This window comes from Mustela erminea, chromosome 10, assembly GCF_009829155.1.
Source record: "Mustela erminea isolate mMusErm1 chromosome 10, mMusErm1.Pri, whole genome shotgun sequence".
Taxonomy (NCBI): Eukaryota; Metazoa; Chordata; class Mammalia; order Carnivora; family Mustelidae; genus Mustela; species Mustela erminea.
Genome location: NC_045623.1, coordinates 60,418,258 through 60,444,811, shown reverse-complemented (window position 1 = coordinate 60,444,811; position 26,554 = coordinate 60,418,258). Strand labels below are relative to the sequence as shown.

At 39.3% G+C, this 26,554-nt stretch overlaps 1 long non-coding RNA gene across 2 annotated transcripts in view; it reads right to left on the bottom strand.

Annotated features, from left to right (window-relative positions):
• The window catches only part of LOC116567952, a 152,638-nt gene that overhangs the window by 122,354 nt on the left and 3,730 nt on the right, over window positions 1-26,554 (bottom strand). The gene's annotated exons all lie outside the window — the stretch shown is intronic.

The following is a 26,554-nucleotide window of genomic DNA, read 5'->3' as shown; positions in this document are numbered from 1 at the left end:
TTATCATTATTCCAATTTTGCCAATGAGAAAGGTCATGCACAGACAAGTCAGAAAACTGCTCAAGGTTTAGCTGATGGAAACTTGGAGTTCAAACCCAGGCCTGTCCCTTTTCATTCAGAAGCATGTGGGGAGTTGGGTGAGCCTGGTGGTGGGTATAAAGGAAGGCACGTATTGCATGGAGCACTGAGTGTGGTGCATAAACAATGAATCTCGGAACACTGAAAAAATAATAAATTAAATAAAATTAAAAATAACAAAAGAAGCATGTTTCTCCAGACATGGAAAAGTTCTAACACTATGGTTCTGTGACACTTTGCTGGGACTATTAAGTTCAAAACCTCTTAGCAATAGCTTCCACCATTCATAGCAATCTTCCTGTCAACATGCTCAGCTGCTGAGATTCCCAGAAGGGGGAAAAAAAAAATGTGTAAAGTAAGCACAATTATAAAACGTTCAAGCTTAATTTTAGGGAGTGTGGTGGGTTAGTGGAAATGACTAGTATAGAAAAGGACAGACAGTGACCTCTGAGTCTCTTTGGAAGACAAAAAGGGGTTGCCATTCAGCCTGACTCGGGAAGGAGAAAAAATGAGCACATTGGGTCATTTTTGCCTTGTTTCCAGCTACATGAATTAAAAAGCTGAGTCCAGGGTCAATGCATCATTCTTGAGCCAGTGAACAAAATCCTTCTTTGTTCTCCAGTGAAACTTATCTCTGAAGAGCTACACCACTTCCTGTGAGATACAGCCCTGCAGATGGGCCACAGGAGCCCCGCCCGGCTGCGCAGCCTTTGCTCAAAGTGCAAGAATGGGCATTTTGTGCTTGCTGGGCTGAAAACGACTACTTGCTCCTCTGATCCCCATTGGGGTTCCCAAGTGGGCAAAACTTCCTGTTTAGAAGAGGAGTGGTGGGCAGTGGATGTATGCAGGATTTTGTTTTGTTCCTTTGTGAATTTGTTTAGCTATTTATAGAGCTAAATCAAAAACCAAAGGGGCATAGTGTAGCACAGTGTTTTTCAAACTGTATTCCATGGAACCCTTCCAAGGCCTAGATGTAGAGGGTAGGGTGGGTGGGAGCAGCAGGCAGAGCACCAAGTCTTCTGTCTGGCCCCTGCTCCCTCTGCCAACACTACCAACAATAGCAATCAAAACTGTTTTCTACTTCTTGGAGATGCAACGTAGGGGGGTTGGGTAGGAAAAGAATAAATGAAACAAGATGGGATCTGGAGGGAGACAAACCATAAGAGACTCTTATTCTCACAGAACAAACTGAGGGTTGATAGGGGGAGTGGGGGGAGGGAGAGGTGGTGGGGTTATGGACATTGTGGGGGGGGTGCTATGGTGAGTGCTGTGAAGTGTGTAAACCTGGCAATTCACAGACCTGTACCCCTGGGGCTAAAAATACATTATATGTCTATTTAAAAATTATTTTTTAAAAAAACAGTTCTAACAATCTGGTATAGTGTGCTGAATCCCATTTTATTTCAATAAAGACTTGTATAGCTAAAAAGGTGTTTGCTAATCACAGTTGCTGTAGAAAGGCCCCACAAGACAAGGAAGGATCCCTCCTAAATTCTATTCCCAGATCTGCTAAAGTACAGCTCTGTGACATTGCGTAGTTCATTTCAGGTGCTTTCTCAGTTCCCTCATCTATAGAATGAGGAGTTTCTAACAGTGTATGAGCCCTGAGAGTGAGTACACTACTACACTTTATTATATCTACTGGACTGACTCCAACTGGGTGTGTCCTTTATGTCCAGTCACATTTATAAATACCTATAAACACATATTTGGGGCAGGTGTTGTCTTAATCCTGGAGAAGCAAAGACAGAAAACAGAAACTCTACCATAAAGGCATTCATAGTCTATAGACAGGGAACTAATTGAATCATCACAGGAAAAGATGAGATGTGTTATGTTCACAAAACGCATAGTAATTTCAAACTGGAATTGTCAAACTCCAGAAAAATTTTCTGAGGGAGGCCTCCGAGAGACCTAAAATAAACACTCTAATATAAGCACAAAAAATTATGAAGGAGTAAGGATACATCCAACATAATCAAAGGACAGCTAGAACAGTAGGACCATAGGTGACAATAATTCAGTGGCCAAGATGGAATTCATGTCAGCCATTATAGGGTTGACTCTTCAGAAGTTGCTAAGAAGAAGAAGGGCTCTAACTCTAACAGGGCAGAAAGTAAACACTCCTGAACTGCTCTTCGTTACTTTTTCCATTCCAAATGTTAGGGTTCATGGCCTGATTCTTTGTACTTCACAAAACACAACTCTTGTATGTCAGGAGTTGAAATGGTATCTCAGGAGTTCAACTGACGTGATTTAATTAAAAGACCACTTGAAGCAGACACATATGGGTTTCAGCCCAGCCCTACCACCTACTGGCTATGTGGTTCAGGGCAATTTGTTTGACTTTTATGATGCTGTTTTTCCTCATGAGTAAAATGAAATAATAATACCTATTTTACTCTGTCACGCTGGTCTGCAGTTTCCTCACACGTAAAATCCAAAGATTATGCTAGAGCATCTCTGAGGCTCTTTCAGGCCTTATCATTCTCTACAATTGCTCCTGGAGTTGGGAAACGTGAGCTACAGCTACACTAAATGGATGTCTGGATAATCAAAATGGGGGAGGAGACTATGCAGTTGGAAAAAATAAAATGGCTAAAACTCTTGCAAGTTCCTACATCAAGGCAGAGAATCTATTTTCATACACACACACACACACACACACACACACATAGAGGAATATTAGCCAATCTTAAGAAAGAAGGAAATCCTGTCATTTGTGACAATATGGATAAATGTAGCACTATGATAATGAAATAAAACCAACAGAGAAAGACAAATACTGTATAGTATTGCTTACATGTTGAATTTTTTTTTTAAGTCATATTCATAGAATCAAAGAGTAGAAAACTGATTATCAGGGGCTTATCAGGGTGGGGGAAATAGGGAGAGTTTTTTAAGGTACAAACTTCCACTTAGAAAATAAGGTCTGAAGATCTAAAGTATGCCATGTGATTATAGTGGATAACCCTGTATTACATAATTACATAATTGAAATTTGCTGAAAGGGTACTACTTAAATGTTCTCACCAAAAGAGAAAAATAAGGATGAATATGTAAGGGGATGGATGTGTTAATGAACTCAGGGGAGGGGGATAGTTCTTTCACATTGTATATGTATATCAAATCATTACATTATATACTGTAAATATTTTCAATTTAATTTATCTATTACATGTCAAGAGACCTGAGGGGAAAAATTCTGAGAAAATCCCTCAAAATAAAGAAAGAAAGGAAGGAAGAAAAAAAAGACCAAAAAAAAAAAATCATCTTCTCAGCTTAGTTTCTCTAATTACACTGGATAGTTTCTAATCTGCCCCTTTATACTTGTCCTCTTCCACCCTTATCTACCTTGCTCTGTGCCCTGAAAGGCTGTCTTGTGTCGAGGACATCAAAAAACTCCTGTGCATTGGCTAAATTTGACCAATAGTAAGCCATGGCAGGAGGAAAGAGGAAAGAGAATGAGGGCGACATATTCATTCATCTGGCTCCCTTCCTAAAAGGTCAGGTTGGATTGTCTATATCCCATGACCAAAGTGATCTATTCAACATGACTGTCCCTGTCTGATTACTTATTAACTACTCTTCCCATCATCCCTTTGCCTGAGGGAGACAGCTCTTCCACTCTTAATAGCCTCAGGATACTGGCAGTTTCTCTTGTAGTACTCTTGTTAAAAGTGCCTTTGTATATAGACCTTCCGTGAATCATCTAAATGTGTTGTTCCTTTCTTGTTGGGACACTCAATTACAGACCAGACCACTGAAAGGAGAACTCCACCTTCCCAACACTTGTAGCAAAAGCCTCAGGGGTAAAGCTCCCTGACTTCCATGTAATATATAGCTTTAGTCCTATGATCACCAATAACTATAACCAGAGAAATGAAGTGTTTTGATTAGCCAGACCTGGTTCATGCATCTATTCCTAGAAGTAGGATCATTCTGATTGGAACCAATGGATTGAGATTTTGGGAAACAGAGTTCCCCAGAGGAAAATCTGAATGGGTATGGACTTTAAAGGAGCATTTGGTATCTACAAATCCAGGCAAGTTCAGAGTCTCAGCTCACCTATAAGATGGTGACAATACATTGTCTATATTAGATAAATGGACCCAGGCTCTCCTTTAAGTTTTCTTATATCTTTAAAATCTATGGATCTAACACCAGCAATGTACACTGGTACAACTGAACAAATTTAATTCTATTTCCTGTTCTGCCACCAAATATCCATGTGACCTTGGATAAGTCAGCTATCTTTTCTGGGCTTTTATTTCTTTATCTGCAAAATGAGATGGTTGGATTGAATGACCTCTTGTCTATATTCTAGATATAAAATCTCTGTAAATCCATGATTATCTCAGAAATTCCGAGTTGTTTTAAGGTGCTTTGATTATAAATATTATAGAAAAATTCAGTATTGGGCGCCTGGGTGGCTCAGTGGGTTAAGCCGCTGCCTTCGGCTCAGGTCATGATCTCAGGGTCCTGGGATCGAGTCCCGCATCGGGCTCTCTGCTCAGCAGGGAGCCTGCTTCCTCCTCTCTCTCTCTCTGCCTGCCTCTCTGCCTACTTGTGATCTCTCTCTGTCAAATAAATAAATAAAATCTTTAAAAAAAAAAAAAATTCAGTATTACATAAGACTTCACTCACTGGAATAAAAGGCATGTATTGAAAGGATGTGAAAAGACATCCAGTCCAAGGAAAACATTAAGAAAAAACCTCGGGAAACATCAGTAATCATAGCCTTTGGGGGAATGTAAGCATGAGGGTGGTCTCTACACAATGCTTCAAACCTAGTTTTCATTTTCTCACAATCCCACTCAGTATTCAAACTCCCAGGTGTAACATTGCGATTGGATTAGTGGGACCTGCCTTATCTTCTGGCTGGGGGTGGCAGAGCACCTTATCGGCATTTCCACCAGGCCAATACACCATTGAAGAATAGGTCCTCAAAGGTAGAAAGGGTAACCAGTAAGTAGAAACTACTGTTATCCTTTATACAAGTCTGGTAACATCAGGTAACATCTGGTAACACCAAAGCTGGATGTAATTTGCTTTGCTTATTTTTCTAATAGAGTTCTATGTAAATTCTTTTTAAAGTTTTCTTGGAATTATACATGTAGTGACTAAGTCACAGTCCCAGAATCTTAAAAAACAAAACAAAACAGAAACAAAAACAAAAATAACTGAACTTCCAAAATTCAAATGAATTGGTTAGTTCACCAAAAGATCTAGAGATTAGAAATGATAATTCTAAAATGAGATTCAGGGGCGCCTGGGTGGCTCAGTGGGTTAAAGCCTCTGCCTTTAGCTCAGGTCATGATCCCAGTGTAATGGGATCGAGCCCCGCATCGGGCTCTCTGCTCAGCGGGGAGCCTGCTTCCTCCTCTCTCACTGCCTGCCTCTCTGCCTACTTGTGATCTGTCAAATAAATAAATAAAATCTTTAAAAAAATAAAAATAAAATAAAATGAGATTCACTTCCCAGAAACATTGTAAAGCAAAGATCAATGACTTGGTTTTGTTTTCATTAGACTATTATTTTTTAGCCGTGGGCAAATGTTTATAAAATGAGATATTACTTGAATATATGAATGCAAATTCAAGAACTCCAGTAGAAAAGGTTAATAATTTATAAATGTGCAAAATGAACCAAGATGTGTTTTCAGCCACTCTCAGTGTGTATAGGTACCAAAACCATGTAATTACACAGTAATTATCCAATTCCTAACTTGGGGCTTCAATATCAGCACTGGAAATTATGAATCGGTTATACTTGGAGCTGTTGTAAGGTTTTAGAGTGGAATGAAATTATCATGAATTGGAAAGTTGTTGGCATCTTTAAGGAGAATTTAAATATTTAGTGTTGAAATGGACATGTTACAGGGTCTGCATATGCATTAGCAACCCATATCACATATGCATGTGCCTTATATTTATAGTTCTCTGCATGCATAGGAACCTATTCACCTTTCATTCATAAACATTTGCAAAGATTACATCTTTTATTTCAGGTAAAAATTTCATTTTTCTAAATATGCTTAGCTTGGATAATTTAGCTACAGTGTTTCACTAATAAATTAAAATGAGTTTAAAATAGAATGAGTGGGGCACCTGGATAGCTCTATAGGGTAAGGGTTAAGCATCTGCCTTCAGCTCAGATCATGATCCCAGGGTCCTCGAATCGAGTCCTGCAGTGGGCTCCCCCTGCTCTATAGGGAGACTGCTTCTCCCTCCCCCTGTGTCCACCACTCTCTCTGCTTGTGCACATTCTCTCTCTGTCGTTAATTAATTAATTAAAATAGAATGAGTTGGGGGGGAAAACTTTGTAAGGAATTGCTAATCTGTTAGTCTTTAAACCCCAGCTCTGAAAGCTGTAGGTACTTAACTAGTTGCCCTACAAAGGTTTCACAGGGCCTGACGTAAGGCTTGGCCCACAAGGTACTCAACAAATGAGTTATGAAGAAGTGATGGATGAAGATCAAAATGGTTCACATGAGCTTTGGGGTAAACGTAAGATTCTTATTCCAAGTAAGAGAACATCAAGATAGGTTTAGAAGATGCCAAAGGAGATCTAAGATCAAGAGGTGTATTTCCAAGCTGTGGTCCATTACAATCCTCATGAGGGCAGTGATATCTGGCATAAGCTGTTTATCATTATAACGAACATTGCACCTGATCTAATATCTTCTCCCAATGGCATGGAAGTGGGATAAGGGTGGAGTAAGGGTGCCAATATAGGATTCTTCTCCAGTGGACTGGACTCACACCTTCATTCTAAAGACACTTCAAATGGAAAGAGAGAAAATAGAGATGAAGAGTTTGAGTTCCTTCAGCTCTCTACTACATCCACAAAGTGGAATCTGTCTACCTTCTCTAAGGGGAGCATAGTCAGCAAGAGTATTTCTTAAAATATTGTCTAAATAGACACTGGTTGCACTGGGACACAAAGATGGGTACTGCATCATTCTCGCTGTCACTGATAGGTGTATTGTTGAAATTAGAGGAAATTATAGAAGAAGCAGTCACTGGAAGTTGGGACAATTAGGGAGGCTCTGCAGACAAAGTAAATTATTTGCTGGGTACCAAAAAATGAGAGGGCTTATGAAGGAAGACCAAATGGGTAATTGTGCAATTAATGAGAACCACAGACAGAGTTATAAATGGCTACGGACACTGGACACTAAGTAGATCAGTGTGACTCAAGAAACAGATGTAGGAAAGTAATTGGAAAACAAATACTTCACTTTTTCTTTAAGCCAATTATTCTCTATTTTAGTTTTTTTATTAAAATAATGTAAGAAACCTAAGGGGGGAGAAAAGACAGTATAGGGGCCTGACCCCTGGAGATTCTGATTTAATTTGGTCTAGGGTAAGGCCAAGTCATGGTTGTTTCATTCTTTTTTTTTTTTCCTTTTTAAGCTTTCTAGGTGGTTTTAATGTATAGCCGGGGTTGAAAACCACTCCTTAGACCACCAGTATTATACAAATGGCTTTCAATGCCATTACATGTTTTCAACCGAAGTCACAAGTCACTGGATGTAATCAGATAATATTTTGTAAGCCTCAAACCAACGTCATTCAATTCTTCACATACAGTCTTCACATACAGCAATGAGGCTTATTGTCATTTGCAAGGAGAGGGCACAATAATACGTCAGACATTTGAAAAAATACAGTATTCTGATCCCATGGTCCAGATATTCTGACTCAATGGTCTGAAGTGAAGCTCAACCATCTGAATTTTCTTTTTTTTTTTTTAAAGATTTTATTTATTTATTTGTCAGACAGAGATCACAAGTAGGCAGAAAGGCAGGCAGAGAGAGAGGAAGGGAAGCAGGCTCCCCACTGAGCAGCGAGCCTGACGTGGGGCGATCCCAGGACTCTGGGATCATGACCTGAGCTGAAGGCAGAGGCTTTAACCCACTGAGCCACCCAGGTGCCCCAACCATCTGAATTTTCTAAGTTTTGCCTGCCACTCTAACATTCAGATCTACCTCAGAACAAACAGAACACTGAGTTTCTAACTCCTACCCCGTATCAGACCAATTTAATCAGAATTTCATGATTGGACTGAGTACTAGCTGAGTACTTTATAAAGTTAATTGGTGAGCTTAAAAAATACAGCCAAGGTTGTTTATCAGATAAAATATGGATTCCACTGTTTTTTATGTTATGGCACACATAGAAATTGACTATTCAAAAAGCATGCTGGGGGGAGGAGCAAGATGGTGTAGGAATAGGAGACCTAAATATCACCATGTCCCAGGAGTTCAGCTAGATAGTTACCAAACCATTCTGAACACCTACAAACTCAACAGGAGATAGAAAATATGAGCAGCAATTCTAGGAACAGAAAAGCGATCACTTTCTGGAAGTTAGGATGTGCAAAGTGAATCTGAGGTAGTATATGGGAAGAGAGACCATGGGGGAGGGGCCAGCTCCCAGCAAGCAGTAAAGTAGAGCAGCGCAAAATTGGAAGTTTTAGAAGTCTGCTCCACTGAGGGACGTTGCTCCAGAGGCTAAGCAGGGGAGTGGAGCCCTTACAAGGACAGTGTGGTCTCAGAACCCATGGGGTCACAAAAATACCAGGGGTGTCTGAATGTGGCAGAACTCCCAGGTATTGGAGCAGGGGAGCCAGCAGTAGAGATGGAGCCAAGCAGAGGGTTCTCAGCACAGGTTTATCTTAAACTGTGGTCCAAGGCACAGTCAGGCCACTTCTCTTCAGGCAGAGACTCAACAAGCAGTGGAGCCAAGGATACTCACCTTACCCCTCTGGGAGGAGTGGCATGGGAGTGTGCTGCAGGAATCTGTTGGGTTTGGAGACTCCAAACAGGGCCATGCGCCAGAGATAGAAATGCTCAGTCACAGGCCGGGTGAGCTCAGAGTGCGGCTGGAGACCAGGGAGACAGGAGGGATTGACTGCTTTTCTCTGAGGGCACACTGAGGAGTGGGGCCTTGAGCTCTCAGCTCCTATGGGCCAGACATTGGGAAGCCACCATCTTCATTCCCATTCTCCAAAGCTCTACAGAAAGCATTCAGGGAACAAAAGCAAACCCAAGCAGATTACTTAGCCTGGCCACTGGCAAGAGTGGTGCAATTCCACTTTGGACAAAGACATTTGAGAATCATTGCAACAGGCCCCTCCCCCCCAGAAGATCAGCAAGAACATCCAGCCAAGACTAAGTTCAATTATCAATGAGTATTGCAGAACTCCAGAGCTAGAGGAAAGCAACACATAGAATTTATGGTTTTTTTCCCATGATCCTTCAGTCTTTCAAAATTTAATTTTTTTAATTTTATTTGTTTATTCTATTATTTAATTTTTCCTCTTTTCTATTTTAACATTTTTAACTATTTTATCTTATCAATACCTTTTTTAAAATCTGTTTTACTTTTCATTGTTATAGTCATATTTTATCCCATCATTATATTTAGCCTTTTTTTAATAAACATATAGGTTTTCTTTTTTCTTTAAAACTTTTGGATACAGTTTCTTCTAATAGATCAAAATATACCCTAAATCTAGCACATGACTTTGTTCTGGTCTCCAGCCTGGTCACATTCTTTCCTCTTTATTTTTTTTTCCCAACCAACTTCTTATCAATTCCTTTTGTAGAATTTTTTAATATTCATCTTTACAGTCATATTCCATCCCTTAATCATGTTTATCCTTGTTTTTGTATATATATGTTTTTCTTTCTTTAAAATTTTGGGAGATAGTTTCTTCTAACACATCAAAATACCCCCAAAATCAAGTGTGAGGCTCTGTTCTATTCACTAGTCTAATATATATATATTTTATTCTTTTTCCTCCCATAGTCTCCCCCTAGTTACAGGTCTCTTCTGACTTGGTTAGTGTATACTTTTCTGGGGTCATTGTTACCTTTTTAGTATATTGTTCTCTCACTCATTTATTCTTATCTGGATGAAATGACAAGGTGGAAAAACTCACCACATATATACACACACAAAAAAAAGAACTAGAGGCAGTACCAACGGGTAGGGATCTTACCAATACGAACATTAGTAATATGTCAGAAACAGAGTTCAGGATGACAATTATCAAGGTGCTAGCTGGGCTCAAAAAAAGCATGGAAGATACTAGAGAATCCCTTTCTGGAGAAATAAAAAACAGCTATTAGTGGGGTGCAATAAAAAATGGAGTCTCTTACTGCTAGGATAAATGAGGTAGAAGAGAGAATTAGTGATATAGAAAACCAAAAGATGGAGAATAAAGAAGCTGAGCAAAAGAGAAACAAACAACTACTAGACCACAAGGGGAGAGTTTGACAGACAAGTGATACCATAAGATGAAACAATATTAGAATAATTGGGATCCCAGAAGAGAAGAAAGAAGGGGGGTGGCAGAAGGTATATAGGAAAAAATTATAGGGAATTTCCCTAATTTGGTGAAGAGAACATGCATCAAAATCCAGGAGCAACACAGAACCCCCCTCAGAATCAATAAAAATAGATTCACACCCCATCATCTAACAGTAAAACTTATAATTCTCAGTGACAAAGAGAAAAATCCTGAAAGGAGCTAGGGAGAAGAAGTCTGTAACATACAAGGTAAGAAATATTAGATTGGCAGCAGACTTATCCACAGAGACTTGGCAAGCCAGAAAGAACTGGCATGATATATTCAGAGCACTAAACGAGAAAAATACACAGCCAAGAATACTATATCCAGCTAGGCTGTCACTAAAAATGGAAGGAGAGATAAAAAGCTTCCAGGACAAACAAAAACTGAAAGAATTTGTAAACACCAAACAAGCCCTACAGGAAATAGTGAAAGGGGTCCTCTAAGCAAAGAGAGAGCCTAAAAGTAGTAGACCAGAACGAAACAGAGACAATATACAGTAACAGTAAACTTACAGGCAATACAGTGGCACTAAATTCATATCTTTCAATAGTTACCCTGAATGTAAATGGGCTAAATGCCCAAATCAAAAGACACATGGTATCAGAATGGATATAAAAACAAAACCCATCGATATGTTGTCTACAAGAAAATCATTTGAGACCCAAAATCACTTCCAGATTTAAAGTGAGGGGGTGGAAAACAATTTACCATGCTAATGGACATTAAAAGAAAGCTGGGGTGACAATCCTTATATAAGACAAATTAGATTTAAAGCCAAAGACTATAATAAGAGATAAGGAAGAACACTATATCATACTTAAAGGTTTTGTCCAACAAGAAGGACTAAAAATTTTAAATATCTATGCCCCTAACATGGGAGCAGCCAACTGTATAAACCAACAAATAACAAAATCAAAGAAACACATCAACAACAATACAATATTAGTAAGGGATTTTAACACCCCCCTCACTGAAATGGACAGATCATCCAAGCAAAAGATCAACAAGGAAATAAAAGTTTTAAATGACACACTAGACCAGAGGGACATCACAGATATATTCAGAACATTTCATTCCAAAGCAACAGAATACACATTCTTCTCTAGTGCGCATGGAACAATCTCCAAAATGGATCACATTCTGGGTCACAAATCAGGTCTCAACTGGTACAAAAAGACTGGGATCATTCCCTGCATATTTTAGACCACAATTTGCTTAGAAACTAGAACTCAGTCATAAGAGGAAAGTTGGAAAGAAATAAATGGAGGCTAAAGAGCATCCTACTAAAGAATGAAAGGGTCAACCAAGAAATTAAAGAAGAACTAAAAACATTCATGGAAACAAATGAAAATGAAAACACAACTGTTCAAAATCTGTGGGACACAGCAAAGGTAGTCCTGAGAGGAAAATATGTAGCGATACAAGCCTTTCTCAAGAAACAAGAAAGGTCTCAACTACACAACCTAACCCTACACCTAAAGAAGCTGGAGAAAGAACAACAAAGAAAGCCTAAACCCAGCAGGAGAACAGAAATAATAAAAATCAGAGCAGAAATCAATGAAATAGAAACCAAAAGAACAGTAGAAAAAAATCAACAAAACTAGGAGCTTGTTCTTTGAAAGAATTAATAAGATTGATAAACCCTTGGCCAGACTTATTAAAAAGAAAAGAGAAAGGACCCAAATTAGTAAAATCATGAATGAAAGAGGAGAGATCACAACCAACACCACAGAAATACAAACAACTATAAGTACATGTTATGAGCAACTATATGCCAGCAAATTTGACAATCTGGAAGAAATGGATGCATTCCTAGAGATGTACAAACTACCAAAACTTAACCAGAAAGAAATAGAAAACCTGAACAGACCCATAACCAGTAAGGAGATTGAAACAGTCATCAAAAACCTCCCAACAAACAAGAGCCCAGGGCCAGACGGCTTCCCTGGGGAATTCTACCGAACATTTAAAGAAGAATTAATACCTATTCTTCTGAAACTGTTCTAAAAAACACAAATGGAAGGAAAACTTCCAAACTCATTTTATGAGGCCAGCATGACCTTGATCCCAAAACCAGACAAAGACCCCATCAAAAAACGGAATTACAGACCAATTTCCTTGATGAACACAGATGCAAAAATTCTCACCAAAATACTAGGCAATAAGATCCAACAGTACATTAAAAGGATTATTCACCACGACCAACTGGAGTTTATTCCTGGGCTGCAAGTTTGGTTCAACATCCACAAATCAATCAATGTGATACAATACATTAATAAAAGAAAGAACAAGAACTATATGATACTCTCAATAGATGCTGAAAAAGCATTTGACAAAGTACAGCATCCTTTCTTGATCAAAACTCTTCAAAGTGTAGGGATAGAGGGTACATACCTCAATATCATCAAAGCCATCTACGAAAAACCCATACTGAATATCATTCTCAATGGGGAAATACTGAGAGCTTTTTCCCTAAGGTCAGGAACATGGCAGGGATGCCCACCATCACCACTGCTATTCAACATATTTCTAGAAGTCCTGACCTCAGCAATCAGACAACAAAAAGAAATAAAAGGCATCCGAATTTCAAAGAAGGAGTCAAACTCTCACTCTTTGCAGATGATATGATACTTTATTGAAAAACCCAAAAGACTCCACTCCTAAATGGCTAGAACTTGTACAGGAATTCAATAAAGTGTCAAAATATAAAATCAACGCACAGAAATCCGTTGCATTTCTATACACCAACAGCAAGACAGAAGAAAGAGAAATTAAGGAGTTGATCCCATTTACAATTGCACCCAAAACCATAAAATACCTAGGAATAAACCTAATCAAAGAGGCAAAGAATCTGTACTCAGAAAACGATAAAATACTCATGAAAGAAATTGAGGAAGACACAAATAAATGGAAAAACATTCCATGCTCCTGGATTGGAAGAATAAATATTGTGAAAATGTCTATGCCACCTAAAATAATCTACACGTTCAATGCAATCCCTATCAAAATACCATCAATTTTTTTCAAAGAAATGGAACAAATAATCCTAAAATTTATATGGAAGCAGAAAAGATCCCAAATAGCCAGAGGAATGTTGAAAAAGAAAAACAAAGTTGGTGGCATCACAATTCCAGACTTCAAGCTCTATTACAAAGCTGTCATCATCAAGACAGTATGGTACTGGCACAAAAACAGACACATAGTTCAATGGAACAGAATAGAGAGCCCAGATATGGTCCCTCACCTCTATGGTAGCTAATCTTTGACAAAGCAAGAAAGAATGTCCAATGGAAAAAAGACAGTCTCTTCAACAAATGGTGTTGGGAAAATCGGACAGCCACACACAGAAGAATGAAATTGGACCATTTCCTTACACCACACACAAAAATAGACTCAAAATGGATGAAAGACCTCAATGTGAAAAAGGAATCCATCAAAATCCTTGAGGAGAACATGGGCAGCAACCTCTTCGACCTCAACCACAGCAACTTCTTCCTAGAAACATCGCGAAAGGCAAGGGATGCAAGGGCAAAAATGAACTATTGGGACTTCATCAAGATCAAAAGCTTTTGCACAGCAAAGGAAACAGTTAACAAAACCAAAAGACAACTGACAGAATGGGAGAAGATATTTGCAAATGACATATCAGATAAGGGCTGGTATCCAAAATCTATAAAGAACTTATCAAACTCAATACCCAAAGAACAAATAATCTAATCAAGAAATGGGAAGAAGACATCCAAGTGGCCAACAAAAAGTGCTTAACATCACTCTGCATTGTGGAAATACAAATCAAAACCACAATAAGATACCACCTCACAGCAGTCAGAATGTCTAAAATTAACAAGTCAGGAAATGGCAGATGCTGGCGAGGATGTGGGGAAAAGGGAACCCTCCTACACTGTTGTTGGGAATGCAAGCTGGTGTAACCACTCTGGAGAACAGTATGGAGGTTCTTCAAAAAGTTGAAAATAGAACTACCCTATGACCCAGTAATCACACAACTGGGTATTTACCCTAAAGATACAAATGTAGTGATCCGAAGGGGCACATGCACCCAAATGTTTATAGCACCAATGTCCCCAATAGCAAAACTATGGAAAGAACCTGGATGTCCATCAACAGATGAATGGATAAGCAAGATGTGTTATACACACACACACACGCACACACACACACACACACACACACTGGAATATTATGCAGCCATCAAAAAAGATATCTTTGTCTTCAAAGGCAAAGGAAACAAAAGTGAAAATGAACTTTTGTGACTTCATCAAAATCAAAAGCTTCTGCACAGCAAAGGAAACAGTCAACAAAACAAAGAGGCAACCCACAGAATGGGAGAAGATATTTGCAAATGATAGTACAGACAAAAGGTTGATATCCAGGATCTATAAAGAACTATAAAGAACGATATAAAGATCTATAAAGAACTCCTCAAACTCAACACACACAAAACAGATAATCATATAGAAAAATGGGCAGAAAATATGAACAGACACTTCTCCAATGAAGACATACAAATGACTATCAGACACATGAAAAAATATTCATCATCACTAGCCATCAGGAAGATTCGAATTAAAACCACATTGAGATACCACCTTACACCAGTTAGAAGGGCCAAAATTAGCAAGACAGGAAACAACATGTGTTGGAGGGGATGTGGAGAAAGGGAAACCCTCTTACACTGTTGGTGGGAATGCAAGTTGGTGCAGCCACTTTGGAAAACAGTGTGGAGATTCCTCAAGAAATTAAAAATAGAGCTTCCTTATGCCCCTGCAATTGCACTACTGGGTATTTACCCCAAAGATACAGATGTAGTGAAAAGAAGGGTCATCTGCACCCCAATGTTTATAGCAGCAATGGCCATGGTCGCCAAACTGTGGAAAGAACCAAGATGCCCTTCAATGGACAAATGGATAAGGAAGATGTGGTCCATATAGACTATAGAGTATTATACCTCCATCAGAAAGGATGAATACCCAACTTTTGTAGCAACATGGACGGGACTGGAAAAGATTATGCTGAGTGAAATAAGTCAAGCAGAGAGAGTCAATTATCATATGGTTTCACTTATTTGTGGAGCATAACAAATAGCATGGAGGACAAGGGGAGATGGAGAGGAGAAGGGAGTTGAGGGAAATTGGAAGGGGAGGTGAGCCATGAGAGACTATGAACTCTGAAAAACAATCTGAGCAGTTTGAAGGGGCGGGGGGTGGGAGGTTGGGGGACCCAGGTGGTGGGTAATAGAGAGGGCACAGATTGCATGGAGCACTGGGTGTGGTGTAAAAACAATGAATACTGTTACACTGAAAATAAATTTTTTAAAAAATTTTTTTAAAAGATATCTTGCCATTTGCAATGATGTGGATGGAACTAGAAGGTATTATGCTGAGCAAAATAAGTCAATCAGAGAAAAACAATTATCATATGATCTCCCTCATATGAGGAATTTGAGAGGCAAAGTGGAGGGTTTAGGAGGTAGGGAAGAAAAAAATGAAACAAGATGGGATTGGGAGGGAAACAAACCATAGGAGACTCTTAATCTCACAAAACAAACTGAGGGTTGCCAGGGGACGGGGGTATGGAGACTGTGGTTGGGTTATGGACATTGGAGAGGGTATGTGCTATGGTGAGTGCTATGAAGTGTGTAAGCCTAACGATTCACAGACCTGTACCCCTGATGCCAATAATACATTATATTTTAATAAAAATTAAATTAAATTAAATTAAATTAAATTAAAAGACGTAGAGCTATCCTATGACCCTGCAATTCCTCTACTGATTATTTGCCCCAAAGATACAGATGTAGTGAAAAGAAGGGCCATCTATACCCCAACGTTCATAGCAGCAATGTCCACAATCGCCAAACTATGGAAAGAGCCAAGATGCCCTTCAACAGAAGAATGGATAAAGAAGGTGTGGTCCGTACATACAATGAAATATTACTTGGCCATCAGAAAAGATGAACACCCAACTTTTGTATCAACATGGACAGGACTGAAGGAGATTATGCTGAGTGAAATAAATCAGGCAGAGAGAGTCAATTATCATATGGTTTCACTTATTTGTGGAACATAAGGAATAACATGGAGGACATTAGGAAAAGGAAAGAACAAGTGAATTGGGGGGCATCAGGGTGGGTGATGAACCATGAGAGACTATGGACTCTGAGGAAAAAACTGAGGGTTTTAAAAGGAAGGGGGTGGGGGAATGGGTGAGCCTGGTGGTCGGTATTAAGGAGAACACCAGGCTCACCCATTCCCCCACCCCTCTCTCACACTGGGTGTGGTACATAAACAATGAATGTTGGGACACTGAAAAAATAAAATTAAATTTAAAAAAACAATAACTTTTTTATGGACATTGAATTTTCAATTTCATATCATTTTCATATGTTATACTATATTAGTCTTCTTTTCACTTTTTTCCAAACATTTAAAAAGAACTATACTTAGCTTGTGGGCCATATAAAAACAGATGGTAAGCTGCAGATCCATCTACAGAGAAAATGTGATCAGGTAATGTAAGACTCTCCAGGCACACTAGGCTATTTTCAGTTACCAGGCTCTCCCTCAGACCTTTGCTGTGCTATTCTTTTGCAGCACAAAACTCCTGCCACCACCCTCCTTCTCAACATCTGTCTTTGTCTGCAATACTTTTTCATTCTTTAAGCGAAGTGTCACTGTCACTTCCTGCAGGAAATGCAACCAACCCACCCCTACCACCAACCCTATAGCCCTTTTTCTGTCCTCCCTGAGCACTCGGTAGGTTCCCATAATAGTGGCTATCACACTGGATTGGGGTGGCTTGCTTACCTGTACTGAGGCCAAGTGTTTTGAAAGCAGTTTCCTGTCTTCATTATAACTGAAAAACTGCTAAGTAACTAGCACAGTGTTTGGAACATAAGAGGAGCTCAATAAATGTTAGAAGAAAAGGCAAGTAGAAGGGAGGAAAAGAGGGAGGGAAGAGAGACGAAAGAAGTTCTCAACTATAAATACAGGTTCCATGATGAGATATGGAAAGGCAGGAGAGTAGGGAAAGAGCATCCACCGAATCATTAAGAGAGATGTGGTAGGAAAAATGCCCAAAGTGCATGTGGAAATTCTATTTCTGCCTCTCATGGGGGCCAGTCCATGATCCTCTATAGAAATGTGCCATTTTGTTGGATCAGTGAAGAACAAGACAGAAATAAGTCTATTGGATTTGTCCCATCAAGATCCAGAGAAAAGGTACCAGCTTAGAGATTTTTGGTGCCCTGTGGGTTTTCAAGTCATTTACATCTTGTTCTCTGCCAGTAGAACATAAAAAGGACAATGTCCCAAAAATCGAGATGCCTTCTCTAAACATGTTATATTCTTATATATACTTTGAAACATTATAACAAATAAAACATCCAATTGAAGGCATAAAGGAAATAGACATTAAAGAGTAGGATTACATGGGGTAGAAGATATCTAAAAGCCTTCTTTCAGTTCTAAACAAATTTACTCTTTATTTTTTTTCTGGTGGATTGCATTTGTACTTCATTTTATTTGGGGATTTTGGGGGGTGTTATTTTTAATATAAATTAAATTTAGTTAACATATAGTATATTATTATCTTCAGAGATAGAATTTAGTGATTCATCAGTTGCATACAATACCCAGTGCTCATTACATCAAGTGCCCTCCTTAATGCCCATCACCCAGTTACCGCATCCCCTCACCTAACTCTCCTCAAGCAACCCTCAGTTTATTCCCTACAGTTAAGAGTCTCCTATGGGGGCGCCTGGGTGGCTTAGTGGGTTAAGCCGCTGCCTTCGGCTCAGGTCATTATCTCAGGGTCCTGGGATTGAGTCCCACATCGGGCTCTCTGCTCAGCAGGGAGCCTGTTTCCCTCTCTCTCGCGGCCTGCCTCTCTGCCTACTTGTGATCTCTGTCTGTCAAATAAATAAATAAAAATCTTTTAAATAAAAAAAAAAGAGTCTCCTATGGTTTTCCTCCCTCTCTGTTTTTGTCTTATTTTATTTTTCCTTTCCTTCCCCATTGTTCATGTTTCTTAAATTCCTCATAGTCTATCTCTGACTGACTTACCTCACTTAGCATAATACCCTCAAGTTCTACTCACATGGTTGCAAATGGAAAATATATATATGTTATATATTATATATTTATATATCTAGATATATAGACATATACTATAATAGATATATATAATAATATATATAATATAGAGAGCTATATATAGTGGAATATTACTCAGCCATCAAAAAGAGTGAAATCAGGTCATTTACAAATTTGCTCTTTTTAAAAGATTATCTGAGCTTGGATTTATTCTCCAAATCTCTCCTTTGAAACAAAGAATGTAATCACCTCACACCATAAATGCTTCATATTTGGGTTTTCTTTTCTTTTTTTTTTTTTCTTTTCTTGAATAGATGTCCTATGGGAGAGCTTTTTTGAGATAAAAGTATAGGGACTAAGAAACACCAGTTTTTCACTCCATTGCTACCCTTTTCTTCCACTTTCTCTCACCCAAATCCTCCTCTCCACTGAAACAGTGCCCTAGGGAGCTGCCAACACATGCTTCTACCAAGACACTGTTTGAAGGTTCAAACAGAAATTTGATTGCATGGGTTCAGAGTTACACTACAAATTTCTTTTTCATTCATTCCCTGACCTCTCATATGTGTCAAAGAAGGTTCCCACCACTGGACAACTGGAGAAAAAGCCAAGAAATGTCTTGGCTTTCTTTCCCTGTCCCTTATTATGTCTCAGTGAAAAAGAGTTCTCCTGGATATGCTGTGTAGATTCTGCTCAAATAGGACATCAAGCCTTTACCTGTTCATTTGGGAAACTAATATAACTATAAACTGGGACCCATTAATTCCAGGCCCAAGTCTGCCACTAAATTGGTAGGTGTCCTTACACAAGCTATTTGATTTCTTTGGTACCAATGGGTCCTCTGGCACACCATCTAGATGCCCTCCAACTAGCAGGAACATTAGAGCCTGACAGCTCTCAGCTGAAAACCCCTCTGGATTTTGTCTTTGGCTGAAATGTCCATCTAGTCAAAAGTCTCTTCTTTTTGCCTGAGACGGCTCACATTCAACAACCAGTCAGTCATTCTGAGTCCAAAGTCTTGGCCCCCTTGCCCAGTTTGGAACAGGTCTGCAAGGCCACTTCAGCTTCTGGATTCCATGTAGGATTACCTAGACCTCTGTGGGGACTGCATGGATTCGTAGCTCCTCCTTTTACTTCTCTGTAGGTATTGATTCTGACATCACCCCAATAAAATTCTTGCACACAAATCTTCACAAGTCTCACTCAAGAATCAAAGTTGGGGGAGACCCTACCTGGGACACTCGTCGTTAGCTTTCCCACTGATCCAATAAGTGGGCTTTGCTAGATGCCTCCATTTCTGTCTGTAAACATGAGTAAAGCACAAGGATGCACTGGCAGGTGTATAATATAATCAGCAGAGGCAGCTATGGCATCTGAATCCAACTGATGACAGAATTCAGGACATAGCTCTTCAAACACTGGGAAACAGGTGATACAGCAGCAATAGAGACACTGAATGTTTAGATCTCTGCATTGGAGAGCTCAGAACTAGCTGCGTAATGACAGGTAATTGTCTCTGTTGGGTCTCATTTTCTTAGTCTATGAAATAAGAAACTTTGTCATCCTCCTTCCCTCTCCTCATGTTAAATGAATTTATGTGATCTTTGCTTTGAAAGGAAAACAACGTTCATTTTTTGAGAAATCAGTCTCAATCATTCTCTCTTTCACCCAGAACCAAAAGCAGACATTAGGTGCCTAATTATTCATTACTCTATATGGCGCCCTCTGCAGGCCCTGCCCTGGTCTGGGGCTTAGCAGACACCAGCCAGAGAACCACAGCCAAGGCAGCCTCCCTGGATCCATGCAGGAGAAATCTGCCGGAAGGTCATCTACAAATTTACATGTCCTTGAACTACAGGGGATTAGAAACTAACATATACTGAACACCTTCTAACTTCTTATCATGGGCTTTTGTCCTTTTATGTACCTTAGTTCATTTAATTCTGACAACACTCCCCGATAGTCGGCCATTGCCATCTCCATTTTACAGACCAGCCTGTAGAGGGCATGTGACAATCCAGAGTCAAGCATTGAATGTGGAAGAACCAAGACGAGACCACCACCACAGTTCCATCACACCTCCTCAAGGGCAGGTCCCAAGTCTTTCTTATGTGTATCCTGAGCACCTAAGCCAGTGGCAAGCATGAGTTACTAGATGCACATTGGCCACATTAATTAATTAAAACCTCCTGACTTCTCCTCCTGCTCTTCTATTACATTATTGCACAATCAGCCTTGCTAATTCACCTCCATATTTTTTTTAAAAATGCCCAACCTTGAGAAAGACAGAAAATCAACACCAAATAACAAAGACGTACCTTCTCCCAACATACACAGCGACAACCAGTCATTTGGCCCCTTTGGGATGTAATAACAGGCTAACTAGCCTCCACACTGTCTACTTGCACAAGATTGGCTCACATGGGCTCACCAAGCAAGGGCTCCCATTGATTATTCCTAAAAACCCATTACGCTTCTGAAAGCCGTTACACTTTAAGATGGCTTAAATACATCCGCCTTGTCATTTTCAACCATGCCCGCAAAAAGCATCCTAAAGATATTCGATCATTCAATTAGACTAAATGAGGCCAATGTATAAGCTGCTGCCTCAGAGGTTATCATGCTTAATAAAACATACTTTATAAACCCCATGAAGGCTGTAATTAAATTTACAAGCCGCCTTACACACAACTTTAGCAAACGATGTCTGAATGTTGTGCGTGCATGTGTATGTGGGTATGTGTTTTTGTGGGTGCATGTGTGTGTTTTAAGGTCCTGTTCCATAAGGATTATAGCTCCCCTGCTGTTTGGAAAAGATCATTTCACTTGTAACACTAATAACTTGAGCAGGGGAGAAGCTGGCCTGGTGAATGGAATGCACTTCACTGCACATCTTGGCTCAGCTAGAAATCGGAAGCAGATGGTCCTTGCGGCTGGTTTCCCACCCGAGCCCGCTCACTGCCAGCCTGTGGTCTTCAGTGGGCTGCTGCTGGCAGTCTGTGCCTTGAACATAGTAGGACAGTGGCAAAAGAAATCAAATCTTTTTCAATGAGCAGCAAGTTATAATGAAATTTGACAGATCTGACATTCTATACCCAACATCTAGTTAGAATATATTAACCTTTGAGTTTTCTTAGGCGTCTTGCATAGAAGTTGCGAATGTACTTATTAGAGGGTTGTGTTGTATGCGATGTTCCTTCTTTTCTTTTTTAACAGGGGGGCAGAGGGTTTAGTCCAATCTTGGGTGGCAGCTGGTTAACAGAAAATGCAGAGAAAGTAAAAGTCAAAGAATTTCTAAATGGAAATGGTACCAGAACTGCCACTAGGAAGGAAACGAATTTTCTGCAGGGTATGGAGGGTGAGTCTCTGCTGAAAAAAATCATCAATATTTTTCTTGAAAAAAAAAATATATATATATACACATACATATATATCCTAATTCAAAAATCTGGGCAATCTCTGGGCATATCATTAAAGCGGATGGGGCTGTCTGGACCCCCTGGCATTTTCTTCAATTCTGCCCTTTTCAGCTTTGTAGCATTTGCTTCTGCCATACGGTGAGAAAACCATGCCAGGTGACTTGGGACACTGTTTTTTTGTTTTGTTTTTTTCAGTAACCATGCTCATGCCCAGTCATGATGTGTACCTGTTCAGAAGACTTGGCTACTTTGATCAAGAAGAGTTAATCTGCCACCAAAGATGTTGGCATTTCTCTGGACGTTGGAGGAACTAGACTGCCTTTCCTTTTGTGTAAATTCTTCTTATTATTCCAACGCTTCCATGTGAGTACACTCTCATTTTCAAGGTTAGACACTGATGTCCTGAACACCATTTTAGGATTTTCCACCTTATTAAGGTTAGAGAAAAGACCTAGGTATTAATAGTAGATAATCCCTCTTCAATACAGGCTTTGAAAAAGAAGTCTTAAGTACCTATTGCCCTAAACCAAACTTCTCTACAGTGTAAGCAAAAGTATACATTTCTAATTTCTGATTTCCAAGAGCCTAGAGATCCAAAGCCAAACATATTTGTTAAGCCCAGCATCCAAACCTACAAAAGAAATTTTTAAAAATCTTCTGAGAGCTACCTAATTAGAGTAGTTCTGAGAAAACATTTAGATAAATAGACATAGGGTGGACTCTGCTCTTCTTGATTAGTACGTGCCATTAGGCAAGCCTCTTCCTTTTTGACACTGACCTGCAATACTTAAGATAATAATACGAACTGCCTCGGGATTTTGTGAAGGTTAAATGACTTCTCATACCCCAAAGCACCTTAGAAACTCTCTGGCACACAGCAGGTGCTAAGTCCTGTTATTTCCCCTCTTTCATGGTTCAAGAGGCAACATCAGAGTGGAGAAGCTCCAGAGTCTTAATTCCTATGCTTGAATCCTTCCATCTCTAACTCCTGGACCCTAAATAAGTTGCTTCAACTCTTGGGGCCTGTTTTGTTTTTGTTTTTGTTTTTTTAATTTGTAAATGGGGTTAATATTAGATCTTATATCCTTAAGGACCTACTGAAAACAAAAAGATCTCGGAACAGCCCCTGGCTTTAAAGGGAAGTACTAAATACGTGTTAGTTGTTATTATATGGGGCATTCAAAATCCAATTACTCTTCTCCTAGAGTTCCAATTTTCCAATGGCTCTAGAAACAAAGCTTTAAAAAAAAGGAGAAAAAAGAAAATTTTACTTGCCTACATTGCAGGAGTTGCTGTTAAATGAGTGAATGAGTGAGTGAGTGAATGAATGGCATATATTCATTAAAGATAAATGACAATGTAGTGAATTTATGTGAAGCACCAATGAATCACACAGATAAGAAAGGCAACAGAAATTCAAGTGTTAGAGATCACTGAGGACTGGGGTCTCAGGAACAGAAGTTGACTTGCAAATGCTGGTGATGCACTAGGAGAAGCAACAGTCTAAGCCAAGGTAAAAGAAAATGCTGTGCAAATATGAGAAGAATGCATAGACCGTGCTAGGAGCTGCAACGGGGCAAGGTACAGATTATTAAAAGATTATTAGATTATTAGACTATTATTAGACTCTTAGATCAAAGAAAAGGGACCTAATTCAGCTTCACCAGATAGGATCAGAAGGGAAGGGGAGGAGATTTAACTCAACAGAGGAATAATAAAAATAAAACATCAATACTAAAGCAACAACATAGCTTGAGCACACATTACATATCAGGAGCTACTGACTTCATACATATTTTTGCTAAATAATTATATCTATCTATCCATCTGTCTATCCACTCAAGTAATTATCTTCATTTTCCCATTTAGAACACAGAGAATCAGAGAGGTTAAGTAAGCTGTGAGTGGTCACACAGTAAGTAAGGCCAGGATATGGACACTTGACTTCAGAAAACCACTCTGACTTCAGCAACCCTCTGCTTACTCTCCAGCCTCTGAAAATCATTAATATACTATTTCATGTTGCCTTTTAGCAACATACGACAAACCCGACCCACTCCTTAGTATTGTACACCTGTTGGCAGGGGAGTCTTTGAAGCCTTTATCCAAGAGCATTGCAGCAAAGATACAGATGGGAATCCCCCCTCCCCCTAGCTCTCCCAGGTTCTTCCCATTCATCAAAAGGGGAGAGTTGATTTGGGGTGCTTTGGCCACAAGAGCCAGAAAGAGTCTGGAAAGTAATTTGCTCTTTGCCAGAGGCCTCATGCTATGAGAAAACAATTCCCTTTCTAATGCGCCCCCACAGTCACTGGACTGTATTCCTCATACCGTGCAGACTGCCCAGCCGTTTAACCCACCACTTGACTTCATTGCTAGAGGATTCCCACTTCTTCTAAATCATGTTCAAAGGAAGTCAGAAAGTCCAAATCCTGATGGGGTTATTTCTTGATGAGGGTCCTATTTTTGCCTCTGATTCATTCACGTGCAGTGGAAAGAAGTATTCAAATGACAAGAGTTAAATTCAAAACATGTAGCCACTTTCTGTTATATTTTTTTTTTTCTGACTGAAAGCAAACCATTTAGATGTTTGTTTCCAAAAAGGCATCTGTCAGCAATCAAAGGGGAAAAATGCATAAAGCAAATGCAATTGTTTGGAGTAGCATTTCCTGGATCATGTTAAATGCTTGAATTGCTCCCCATTATGCTCACCAAATAATTTTATTTCCCACAATAATTGCAATATTTAACATGTTTTATTTAATCTTGTTTTAAGGCTATTAACAACGGGCCACACTGTGAAAAGACTGATTGCTGTATGAGAAAGGACAGCATCCACCAGCCTCTTAGAGAACAATGATAAAGTTAAATGCACCTAATTGTTCTGGATTTAAAACACTATTATCCAATAATATTTCTCATTTCTTTGTTCAAAACTACTGTGTCATCTCTTGTGATCTTCCCGGGTATTCCATCATTCACAAAGTAAAATCTGGACTGCAGTTCACCTTCTGCCCCATTCATTCATAAATAATGGGCCTGGACGGGGTGTTGCGAGTTGCAGAAATGCAGCAGCTCAGATAAGAGACACCTCCAACTTCAGAAGCTGCTACAGGACAAACTTACAAATTGTGAAGGCTGTGGGCCCAGGAATCCAAAATGCCCAGGTACCTCCTTGCCCTGGAGAATGCTGAGAAGACCCTAAAGCGAAGAAACTTTGGTTTTGTCTGCTTTTCAGAGGCAAGTAGGAAAAGATGAAATAGGTTCATTCAAATGCAGAATGCCGCTTCATTTCTTTTCTTATTCCCTTTTCCCTTTTTTTTCCCCCCTTGGTTTATGCTATTTTATGTTCTATGTAGAATTTCCAGCGTTTTTCCTTTTCTTTCTCAAAATGATGAACTGCACAAAGACCAGGTCATTTTAATGACATTGCAGTTACACAAGACAACAAATGTTTTTGGCTGGCAAGCTCAGGGCAAGATCCTGACAGAAGGTCCATTTGCTTGTGGACACGGAAGGCAACTTAACATTTCCTCTGTTGCTGCAGATTCTTTTTCTGAAAGGTAATTCCAGAGCAATAAAAACTGTAAAGATGCTTCTAAAAGTGATGACAATATCCATATTTCATAATAATTCCAGATACCACCTTCCACTCCTATATTATTAGGGGGGAAAATATCCCATTACAATGAGGGGTGGGAGAGGAAAAAAATATCTTATTTGTTACATTTGTGGCTCGTTCTGTAGAAACAGTCTGGGCATCGTGTTTTAAATTATAGAACTGGATAAAATTTACTTTGCTGAAATTATTTTTGTCAAAACAGCTATTTACTTTATGCTAAAGAGTTAAAACAACAACTACTAAGAAAGAGGTTAGAAAGGGGCGGCGGGGGGCGGGGGCTACCAAACTTAACCTTTTTGGAACTTAAAATGGGTCCTGAATAAGTTCATCTAAATATTATACAGTTGAAAATGTGACTAGGAAAAAAACCACTGGATAGTTGGGCTGTAAATGCACAAGTTCTTAAATAATCACAATTCAATCGCCCTGAAAAATGCTGTAGATAAATTCCCCCAGGCTTAGGAGTGCCTATACAGAAGACCTGCTGTGTAGAGAACTGTAATATCACTGAGAGGTTCTTGGGGATCAAGAAACCAGTTATATCCAGAAAAATAGAGGAAGAAAGAAGATGTGTCTGGTGCACAGCTCTTATAAAAGTATTTCTGCCGTTCCTAATCTGACACAGTTTAAAAGAATCAAATATAACAAATATACGGTATTCTCTCTACTTCTTCTCCCCTCTTAGTCCTCCAGTAAAATGACTTGAAATTCAGCAGTTGCCTGGACTTCTCACTTAAGGAAAAAAAAAATCATTTTTACAGTCACTCTTATTGGTAGGTCCGTGCTGTGGTTTATTTTTCCCTCTAAAGAGAGGATGTGTGGTTAAAAACCCCTGTGAAGAAGATGGCTTGGTTACAGTAAGGAAATCAGATGTGATTTTCCCTGAATAAGGAACTACTCATGTCAAGTTTAGTCTGAATTGTGTTAAATGGAATTGATAATGACTGATCACCTTATTCACA